At 35.3% G+C, this 12,490-nt stretch overlaps 1 long non-coding RNA gene across 1 annotated transcript; it reads right to left on the minus strand.

Annotated features, from left to right (window-relative positions):
• Positions 1-2,863: 2,863 nt before the first annotated feature.
• On the minus strand, positions 2,864-11,660 carry LOC148788629 (uncharacterized). The gene is made up of 4 exons (XR_016064526.1): positions 11,607-11,660; positions 8,138-9,560; positions 4,031-4,095; positions 2,864-3,143 (listed from the first exon to the last, which is right to left on the minus strand). It is a non-coding gene; the product is annotated as an uncharacterized LOC148788629 (long non-coding RNA).
• Between the last annotated feature and the right edge of the window lie 830 nt (positions 11,661-12,490).

Here is a 12,490-nt window from a genome sequence, read left to right on the forward strand (position 1 = left end):
AGTTGTGAAATCTAATTTATGCTTTCTACTTTTATTCATATTGGTAGTTGTGTTGTTCTCTGTGTTTTTATTACAAATAATCTGATTTATTGTCAAGAATATTTGCCTAGCCAATTGAACTTGCAAATCCGTAATTGTTTATTTAGTTCAATAACTAGTGGTAACACAACATAATTGATTATGTAGAAGTTTTTGATTATGTTGTGGGGAATGTACAATCTAACTTAAATAAATCCTCGTAGGAATTTATTGGTTAGAATTGGGCCTTTCTAATTCTTAATGCTGTTGGTAAATTAAATCTGGAGGACGTTCCCAAGGTTGTTTACTGATTAGCAATTTAGTCAACGGACGTTTCTTGACTATCCACAAGGTAAGAAAAGGTGAGGTCGTTAGTCGTACCAATGGCCATAACCAATTTATCAATTATGAATAATTGTTATCTTTGCATCTATGATCAACCGTGGAATTAAGCTTGATCCTATCTTTAACTGGAATACTCTTCTCTTATGTTTATCTCTTCTAATTATATTAGCTTTTTAGTTTTATTCTTCTTCACAGTCAAAACTCCCCCTAATTATTTTTATTTTTAAAGGAATTAATTTAAAACCAATATCTGTGGATTCGACCCTACTCGCACATCTACAAAAGTGTTCGTAGGAATTATTTTTGGTGGATTCGATACTCATCACTTATATTGATTCAGGATCAGGAATTTGCACGAAAAAGCTTGGAGTATTCCCTAAAGAAGTAGGGGAAACCTTACCCGTTATTGCCGGAAGGGATTTTTCACAAAAAATCTTGATACTCAATAAGAGAATACGAGAAGCCAAGATCATGATCAGAGGAGCATTCGGATCGCTCTGGTTTAGGGTAGAAACACCTTCAATTTACTTTCATGATATATGTACCGATATATTGCTAGGTAATAATTTCATTCAAATATTTGTATTATATATGCAAGATAACCAAAGGAATCTATTAATCTTTATTACTAATTGTGGTAGTGAGATACAAGTGTTGCGAAGGTAAAAAATATTTAACAGGATAATGCCAATCAATTTTCACAGCAAACATGGTGATTTTGATGCCAGATCAACTCATCAAAAAATGCAGGATAAGAGGAAATTTGGTAAAGTCTTTTTGTCTTTCAGGCAACAGGGACTCTAAACAGCGATCACTTCTATAAGGAATCCGATGAGGAAATTAGGAACCTTAAAGAAGCACTACTGAAAATGAAATCGCTAGATATCAGCGAGGAAAGTAGACTTTCTCTTGAGAATGTCAAGAGGCTCATCCAGAGGAACTTTAGTGAAAACCCTCTCCCACGGTAGGATAGGAACAATATGGAAGCTACTTTAAAGCTCAAGGAAGAATGAAAGTTCGAGTGTGTTCGATACAAACCCATCCAAATGAACATGGAAGATAAGAAAGATATGCACATGATTATCAAAGTGCATATCACTCTTAGACTCATCGAGACTGGAATCTCTACCTATAACAACCCTGAATTTCTAGTAAGAAACCATGGTGAGATAAAATGAGGTAAACCTAGGTTGGTAATTAACTATCAAGGCATTAATGAAATATTAAAGTTTGATGGTTATTACATTCCTAGTAGAGAACACTTAATTGATTGCATTAAAGGGGCAAAAGTATTTTCTAAATTTGATTGCAAATCTAGATTTTATGAAATTAAGATGGAGAGTGAGTCTAAAAAAGTTGATGCATTCTCCACACTACAGGGACAATATATCTGGAATGTGCTTCTGATGTGTTTAGCTAATGCACTCGAGATATTCCAAAGAAAGATGGATAATCTTTTTAAAGATTATTTTGAATTCATGTTTGTCTATATTGACGACATACTGATTGCATCTAAAAATATGAAAGAACATATTAAACATTTTGAAATATTTTCTAAAGCAAGCTAAAGAAGGTTTAGTACTTTCTGAGGAGAAAGCTATTATTACTGTCAATAAAATCGAATTTCTAGAAATTCTTATTGACGAAAAGTGATTGAGTCACAGGATCATATTATGGAAAATATCCGTAATTTTCCAGACGTACTCAAGGACAAGAAGCATTTATAAACCTTCTTGGGTGTTGTTAATTTTGCAGGTATGTTCATTAAGGATCTTGCAAGATACAAGAAGGATTTTCAACAACTTTTGAAAGAAACAGAAAGTTCAAAGTGAAAATGGGAGGAAATCCACACAAAAAGGGTTCGTGAGCTGAAACTGGTTTGCAGTAACCTGCCAAAGCTTGCTTACCATAAGACGACGAGGACTTGGTAGTCTACATAGACGCCAATGACTACAGATGGGCAGCAGTGCTCATGAAGAAGACAACTACAAGGGAAGAACCTTGTAGATACACAAAAGGGTTGTTCTCAAAACAACAAGCCAAAGTTTGACATATTAATGAGAAAAAATTCTTTACGGTTTCAGAGGCTTAAAGAAATGGCCTTAATTTTACTTGTTAAAGAATTTAGTTTAAAGGTTGATAATACTAATGTCAAGACTTTCTTAAAAAATAAATTAGAATAAAAAATAGAGAAAACTCGTTAGTTTAAAGGTTGATAATACTAATATTATTGTTACAATATTGTCGTTATAAAATCGCATGAAAATGTCCTTGCAGATTTCCTAATGAGAAATGAAGGCATCTGAAGCCAACTCCATCGACTCAGGCACATCCAGGAAAACCTCGAGGACCTTGACATAAAGTTCAGACAGCTAGAAGTTAATGTCCAAGTTGTCGGACAAATCCAAAGAGCTGATGTAGCACCCCCTACTCGCTACATCTAATTATCACTATTTCACTTTTTTTTAAATAGAACTCATTCTATAAGTAATTCCCTTTCAACCCGTAAAATAATTTCTGTTTTATCAATATGATATATATATACAACAAAAGGTAATAGATACCTCCGAAAGTTTATATTCACCCTCACTAGATGTCCTCATGTACATAACCTCAAGAAAAATCATACTACAACTTAAAACACAAATTCCGATAAAAGACCAGAATATTTAAAAACCCAACAATCAAAAACTCTGGCTTTAGATGTCACGGCTGACCCACATAATAAAGACGACGGCACTGCTCAAAGTCCAATGTGGCTAATCAGTGTGACCTATCTCCTGAAAAGTACGTGGCAAGGAATGAGCTGCCTACTCAATAAGTATAGCCAATCAGTCTATATATATATATATTGGCAACAATTCACGTATAAGCAGTCATACCAACTAGTGGTCATTCGTCATATAGTAGCATCAGATATAAGCAGTAATATATACTCACAACTGTAAATCAATCCACAACATAATATTCGACATTATCGTTTATTAGTTAAGGGCCCCACCACTTACTCTAATTGGAGTACATGAGTGGTTTCGCCGGCCATCATTATATCATATACAGCACAGGATACCCATTGTATGTGAGATCTCCACACTCTTTTACTTCAGCTGTGTGACAATATCAGCACAGGATATCACAACAAACATGGTATCCTCACACCACCCCAGTGTGTAGCTAACAGCACAGGATATTCCCCACTGTCCGGAATACCCCGGTACCCTACGCGCCATGGTACCTAGCTTAATTCATATATTTTTCATATCACATCATCATCAATCACATTATCATAAACCATTGACTGTGTTTCCAACTAGGTAAGGATCATCTTTTATTTCAATTCACAATCATCATTATGTTCTTTATAATAATTATTTCCTCAATAATAACTCCCAATTCGATTTCATACAACGATCAATTATACAATCACGTCATCATACCATTCTCAGATCCAACTATTAGAAACACATATGACACGTAGTAGCAATTCCACCGATTTTAAGGTAATCTAACAAATAATCCACAATTAATTATATAACCAATCAATATACGAAAGCCACGCATAATAATAAAATGTCAAGTCCACATTCACATCCAAGAAATCAATATATATAATATATACAATACCACACATATGGATATATATATAAATCCAATTAGCTATACTTACCTTAAATTCCCAAAATGCTTCAATTTCAGGAGGGACTGCTCAACCCTCTATTTTGTCGTCACGTCCTATAATAAAATATTATACGTATGATCAATATATTTAGAATATTATAACTCTAAATAAAATATTATATAATGTTCATACATTTCCTACCAATCTTTTAGTATTCCATTTATATTAAAGTCCAACCCCTGTTCCATTTTATTTTAGATAACTACACTTTCTAAACTTCTTAATCATATAATTGATTTATCAATTAATTCATAAGAATTCATTTAATCAAACACCTTTTATATTTATAACCATCATTTTAATAACATCCACAAATTATATTACCAGTAAAACCTCATTTTCTCTCTTTAATAACATAATATTTCTTAAATATAACTTTTCGAGGCATTTCTATGAATTTTCTATCAATTTATCGTTGCTATACAATTTAACTAAGCAATAATATATAAAATTACATATTTGGTTAATCATTCCGATGGAATTGTGTAAATTAGCTGTAATAATAATAATTAAATCTAACAAATTCGATAATTTAATTAAACAACCGTATCATTTTTGTATCAAATGTGATATTTAATACGATACTAATTTAAATAGCTAAAATCATAAAGTACTCCGGTTAAATAGTACATCGGTCAATATAAACTATATTTAATAAAAGAACTAATTAAATAATATAATTATATAAATTATTAAAAAATTAAATCTAAAATCCGCACCTCTATTTCCTCCGCAATTGTGTGCGTCGCTGTGTGTAAATGTTAGTGTGTGTGTGTTAATGTGTAAAATAATTAACATATATATATATATATATATATATATATATGTTTAATAATTGGTGAAGCGGTGGCAGCACATGCCACTGCCCACCCTTTTTTTTTCTTTTTTTTAAAATTCTTTTTAATAATTACTATTACGTCCTTCCTAATTTTTGTAATTAATATAATTTTCTCCCAAATATTATAACAAACTCCAATTTAATCTGTTCAAGTTTTATTATATTCCAAATTCAGTTTATAATTTATTTACTAATTAAATCTAAATTTTAATAATTATCAATTAGTCTCCCAATTACGTGAAAAATTCTACGGACGTCACAATTCTCCCCTCCTAATAAAAATTTCATCCCCAATATTTAAGTAACTTACCCGCTCAATGGAATAAATAGGGATACTTATCTTTCATATGCTCCTCAACCTCCCAAGTCGCCTCCCTCGGGGAATAATGACTCCATCTCACTTTTACCATCGGTATATCTTTATTTCTAATCTCTGCTGGCTCCTCCACATATGTCAACTCCTCAAAAATCTCTATCTTCGGCTCACGAATAATGTGGCTAGGATTAGATCGATAACGTCGCAGCATCGAAACATGAAAAACATCATGTATTTGTGACAACTCTGCTGGTAATGCTAGTTGATACGCCAGTGGTCCAACTCTTTCAATAATTTCATACGGTCCAATATATCTCGGACTCAGCTTTCCTTGCCTGCCAAACCTTAGGATTCCCCTCCAAGGAGATATCTTCAAGAAAACTTTATCACCTACTTCATACTCCATTTCCTTCGGTGTTAATCAACGTAACTTTTTTGTCGATCTTGTGCTGCCTTCAAGCACTTCTTAATTACTTGTATCTTTTCCACTGTCTCCTACACCAATTCAGGACTTTCTAGTTGTCTTAATCCTTCTATATCCCAACAAATCGGACTACGACACCTTCTTCCATATAAAACTTCATATGGAGCCATACGGATACTAGAGTGGAAACTGTTATTATATGCAAACTCCATTAGAGGTAGATGATCATCCCAGTTGCCCTTAAACTCCATTGTACAAGCTCTCATCATATCTTCTAGGGTTTGAATCGTTCTTTCTGACTGCCCATTTGTTTGAGGATGAAATGTGGTACTGAAATGTAACTTTGTGCCCAATGACCTTTGTAAACTTTCCCAAAAGCGTGAAGTAAATCGGGGATCTCTATCTGGCACAATCGATACAGGCACTCCATGTAATCTGACTATCTCAGAAATGTACAATCCAGCTAACTTATCCAGTGAGTCAGTTATTTGTACTAGCAAGAAATGAGCGATTTTGTCAATCTATCCATAATTACCCAAATAGCGTCGTGCTTTCTGAATGTACGTGGCAACCCCACGACAAAATCCATAGTGATTTTCTTCCACTTCCATTCTGGTATTGATAGAGGTCGCAGTTTACTTGCTGGTGCCTGATGTTCTGCTTTTACTTGTTGACATATCATACATTTAGCCACAAATTCAGCCACATCCTTCTTCATTGTCTGCCATCAGTAATAAGGTCTTAAATTTTGGTACATTTTTGAAGTACCAGGGTGCATCGGATATGGTGCATTATGAGCTTCCTGCAAAATCGCTTCGCGTAACCCATCCATATCAGGCACACAAACTCGTCCCCCATTCACTATTACTCCATCAACTCTTATCGAAAAATTTGTTTTCTTACCAAGTCTTATTCTTTCCAGCATGTGTGGGATAATTTAACTCATGGTTCCTTAATTGGCGGGACGCATAAGCTATTACCTTTCCATTTTGCATCAACACACATCCCAAACCCTGTTTAGAAGCATTCATATACACTATATATCCACTACTACTAGACGGAAACATCAAAATCGGATTGGAGGTCAGTCTCTTCTTCAACTCATCAAAACTTTGTTGGCACTGTTCCATCACTGAAATTTTACCCCCTTTCTCAACAACTTGGTCAGAGGACCAGCAATTATAGAAAAACTCTCAACAAATCTCCTGTAATATCCAGCCAACCCGAAGAAGCTTCGGACTTCAGTAGCATTCTTTGGCACTCTCCATTACACAATAACCTTTATTTTTGAAGGGTCAGACATAACCCCATCACCAGATACTACATGCCCAAGGAAAACCACTTGACTTACCCAAAATTCACATTTGCTTAACTTAGCATATAACTCCTTCTCTTTCAAAATCTATAACACTATCTTCTAATGTTGCTCATGCTCTTCTATATCCCTCGAGTATACCAAAATGTCATCTATAAAAACAATAACGAAGTGATCTAGATATTTCTGAAATGTACGGTTCATCAATGCCATGAATGCTGCTAGTGCATTTGTTAACCCAAAGGGCATCAACAGAAACTCATAATGACCATAACAAGTATGGAAAGCTGTTTTCGGCATATCATTCTCTGCTATCCTCAACTGCCAATAACTAGACCTCAAATCGATCTTTGAAAATGTTGTAGCTCCCTTTAACTGGTCTAGCAGGTCATCAATCCTCGGCAATAGATATTTATTCTTCACTGGTACTCTGTTTAATTGGCGGTAATTGACACATAACCTCATAATCCCATCTTTCTTCTTCACAAACAGCACTGATGCTCCCCACGTTGAAGTACTCGGCCTGATAAACCCTTTCCCCAACAATTCTTCGATCTTCTTTTTGAGCTCTTGTAATTTCACTAGGGCCATTTCGTACGGCGCGATAGAAATTAGGGCAACTCCTGGGAGAGTTTCTATGGCAAAGTCTACTTCTCTATGCTGTGGCAAACCTGGTATGTCATCAGAGAATACTTTTGGGAAGTCTCTTACTACCAGAATGTCCTCCAATGTGGGATTAACCTTTTCGGTATCTACCACATGGGCTAGATATGCTTCACAACCCTCTAACATCAATCATCTTGCCTCCATGGCTGATAGTACACAAATTGGTACTACTTGATGATCCCCCACAAATATTACTTTTGATTCACCAGAACATTCGATCATCACTTCTTTTTTACAACAGTCAACTATTGCTTTATGTTGCGCTAACCAATCCATCCCCAAAATCACATCAAACTCCTTCAAATCCAGCACTATAAGGTCTACAGGTAAATTTACATCTCCGATTCTCACTAAGCTCTCTTTCCTAACACTGTTGACTACCACACCCCCTCCGACGGGCAAATAAACCATCAAATTACATTCCAATGGACTATTCTCTCCCGGTAGTTTAGATGCAAGTTCGGATGAAATACATGAATATGGAGAGCCAGGATCAATCAAAACATAAGTTGCAATGTCAAATAACAATACCGTACCTGAAATCACATCATTCGATGCTGGGGCTTCCTCTCTGGTAATGTTATACATCCTTGCCTGGGTCTGTCCCTGAGTAACTTGTGCTCCAGCCCCCCTCATTCCGCTACCAATAGTGTGGCCACTATCTCTGTTGCCAGTGCCTCTATCTCTGCTAGCTCCCCTATCGCTACTCCTAACACTACTTTGGCTTTAAGTCCCGCTAACAACACTTTCAACCATGCCTATAGTCTGACTGGAACAATTCTTGGCTATGTGTCCTCTACCTCCACAGTGATAACAAGTCTTTGGTATATCATCCCGTCTCCAACATGACCCTTGATATTGTCTTCCACAGGTAGAACAATTCGGAGGAAGAACTGGTCCTTGACCATAACTCGGTCTAGCTCCCCATCCTGATCCAGTAGAAGATGTAGCAAATGAGCTGCGTTCGAATTAACCTCTGCTAAAGCCCGTGGATCCCCCGAACCTCTGTCCACTACTTCCTCAAAAAATGGGACCACCACGTGTAAAACTCCCACTTCCCGCTGAGAATGAGTGATCGGTTCTCCTCTTGGTCAACCTACTCGATTCCCCTATTACGTACGTTGATTTCCTCTTCTCTTCCCCCTTCTTCTTGTCCTCCATTACTACTTTTTCCATCCAGACTGCTGATTCAATAAGAGTTTTAAAGTTTGTAATTCTGACTGCGAGGCCTCTTCTGATCTCCGGTCGTAGCCCCTACTCAAAACGATAATAACGATCCTGCTGCATCGCTATTGCTTCGGTGCATATTTAGCTAGTGCCGCAAAAGGGAATTCATATTCTGCCACCGTCTAATCATCCCTTTGCATTAAATTTTGGAACTCCATCCTCTTCTTGTCTCGGTACATCTTGGGTCTGTATTTATCATCAAACTCTTTTTGAAACTCAGCCCAAGTTATTTCTCTTGGCTCATATCCCCTCTTTACAGACCACCAAATCAGGGCATTACCCACAAACAAAGAAACAATATACTTAAGTCGATTCTCTAGAGTGCAATTTACCAAGTTCATCACATCTTCGACTTTTTCCCACCATCTCTCAACAATCTTTGGGTCTAGGTTACCTTCAAATTTTGAAGCCCCCATCTTCCTGATTCTTTCATAATTACGATCAATTGTAGGGACTACTGGTGCTGGCACTGACGTGGATGCGTGCGCCTGTGCAAGTAACTGCGCTTGGGCTTGGGCTTGGGCTTGAACGACCATTTGAAATATCTGTGCATACTCTGGTCGTAATCCTGCCACTGGAGCACCACCAGGAGGAATAAGAGCCTCAGCACCAATACCCTCTCAACCTACCGCCACCCCACCAGCACTTGCAGGTGCCACTGAGCCCTCTACGGACTACGTTGACTCTTCCCTACTAGCTACTGGGTCAGCACGTCCACCTTTAGAAGTCATCCTACATTAAACAATTCAATCATTAGGGACATCTCGCAATCATTACCCTCGAAATGTAGACCTGCTCTGAAACCACCCAATGTAACACCCCCTACTCGCTACATCTAATTATCACTATTTCACATTTTTTTTAATTAGAACTCATTCTATAAATAATTCCTTTTCAACTCGTAAAATAATTTCTATTTTATCAATATGATATATATATATATACCACAAAAGATAATAGATACCTCCGAAAGTTTATATTCACCCTCACTAGATGTCCTCATGTACATAACCTCAAGGAAAATCATACCAAAACTTAAAACACAAATCCCGATAAACGATCAAAATATTTAACAGCCCAACAATAAAAAACTCTAGCTTCAGATGTCACGGCTGACCCACCTAATAAAGATGACGGCATCGCTCAAAGTCTAATGTGGCTAATCAGTGTGACCTATCTCCTGAAAAGTATGTGGCAAAGAATGATCTGCCTACTCAATAAGTATAGCCAATCAGTCTATATATATATACAGGCAACAATTCACATACAAGTAGTCACACCAACTAACGGTCATTCGTCATATAGCAACATTAGATATAAGCAGTAATATATACTCACAACTATAAATCAATCCACGATATAATATTTGACATTATTGTTTATTAGTTAAGGGCCCCACTTACTCTAATTAGAGTACATCAGTCAATGGTTTCGCCGGCCATCATCATATCATATACAACATAGGATACCCGTTGTATGAGATCCCCACACACTTTTACTTCAGCTGTGTAGCAATATCAGCACAGGACATCACAACAAACTTGGTATCCCCTTACCACCCCAGTGTGTAGCTAATAACACATGATATTCCCTACTGCCCGGAATACCCCGGTACCCTACGCGCCATTGTACCTAGCTTAATTCATATATTTTTCATATCACATCATCATCAATCACATTATCATAAACCATTGACTATGTTTCCAACTAGGTAAGCATCATCTTTTATTTCAATTCACAATCATCAATATGTTCTTTATAATAATTACTTCCTCAATAATAACTCCCAATTCGATTTCATACAACAATCAATTATACGATTCTCACATCCAACTATTACAAACACATATAACGCGTAGAAGCAATTCCACCGATTTTAAGGTAATCTAACAAATAATCCACAACTAATTATATAAACAATCAATATACAAAAGCCACGCAATAATATAAAGCCAAGTCCACGTTCGCATCCATGAAATCAATATATATAATATATACAATACTACATATATAGATATATATATATATAAATCCAATTAGCCATAGTTACCTTAAATTCCCAAAATGTTTCGATTTCACGAGGGACTGCTCAACCCTCTATTTTGTCGTTACGTCCTATAATAAAATATTATACGCATAATCAATATATTTTGAATATTATAACTCTAAATAAAATATTATATAATGTTCGTACATTTTCTATCAATATTTTAATATTCTATTTATATTAAAGTCCAACCCCTGTTTCATTTTATTTTCGATAACTACACTTTCTAAGCTTCTCAATCATATAATTGATTTATCAATTAATTCATAAGAATTCATTTAATTAAACACCTTACATATTTATAACTATCATTTTAATAACATCCGCAAATTATATTACAACTGAAACCTTATTTTCTCTCTTTAGTAACATAATATTTCTTAAATATAACTTTTCGAGGCATTTCTATGAATTTTCTGTCAATTTATCGTTGCTATATAATTTAATTAAGCAATAATACATAGAATTACATATTTGGTTAATCATTCCAATGGAATTGTGTAAATTAGCTATAATAATAATTAAATCTAACAAATCTAATAATTTAATTAACTAATCATATCATTTTTATATCAAATGTGATATTTAGTACGACACTAATTTAAATAGCTAAAATCATAAAGTACTCCGGTTAAATAGTAGATCGCTCAATATAAACTATATTTAATAAAAGGACTAATTAAATAATATAATTATATAAATTATTAAAGAATAAAATCTAAAATCCGCACCTCTGTTTCCTCCGCAATTGTGTGCGTCGCTGTGTGTGTAAATGTGAGTGTGTGTGTTAATGTGTAAAACAATTAACATACATATACATATATATATATATATGTTTAATAATTGGTGAGGCGGTGGCATCACATGCCACTGCCCACCCTTTTTTTTTTCTTTTTTTTTTAATTTTTTTTAATAATTACTATTATGTCCTTCCTAATTTTTTTAATTAATATAATTTGCTCCCAAATATTATAACGAACTCTAATTTAATCCGTTCAAATTTTATTATATCCCAAAGTCGGTCTATAATTTATTTACTAATTAAATTTAAATTTTAATAATTACAAATTAGTCTCCCAATTACGTGAAAAATTCTACGGACGTCATAGCTAATCTAGACATAGTCCAAGTCGCAATATTAAGTTCCTTATTAGCATCCACATCGCTATGGAACGACTTACCAGAACCATTTCGGAAGGCATCACCTTCAGGAATGACCCTAAACATGCCTTTAGAGTATGGGGCTCTAGACTTGTAGCGTCGGATTCGAGTACCGCTTGCACAAGGCTATCACCAGACTCTGGTGAAACGACAACAATTGAATCACAGAAAGTGCAAACTCCTGTAGGTTCAAGTCAATACAGCACCTCTAGGGTTAAAGAGGGAGAGATTAACCTTAGGCCAATGACAGACACTTCTAGGGTTAATAGTAATGAATTGATAACTTCTTTTGATTGCCAGGAATATTGCCGTATGTGGAAAAAAATAATTTTCCAGAAAGGAGTAAATCCAGGCAAGACCATTATCAAAACGTCCGAAAAATATAATAGGGGCTGGATGTTAGAAGGGTCTAACTAGAAGATGTCCGAGAATGGTATGATTTTGGAGCTCTTGC

Source organism: Sesamum indicum, linkage group LG3 (assembly GCF_026168435.1).
Source record: "Sesamum indicum cultivar Baizhima isolate 11 linkage group LG3, ASM2616843v1, whole genome shotgun sequence".
NCBI lineage: Eukaryota > Viridiplantae > Streptophyta > Magnoliopsida > Lamiales > Pedaliaceae > Sesamum > Sesamum indicum.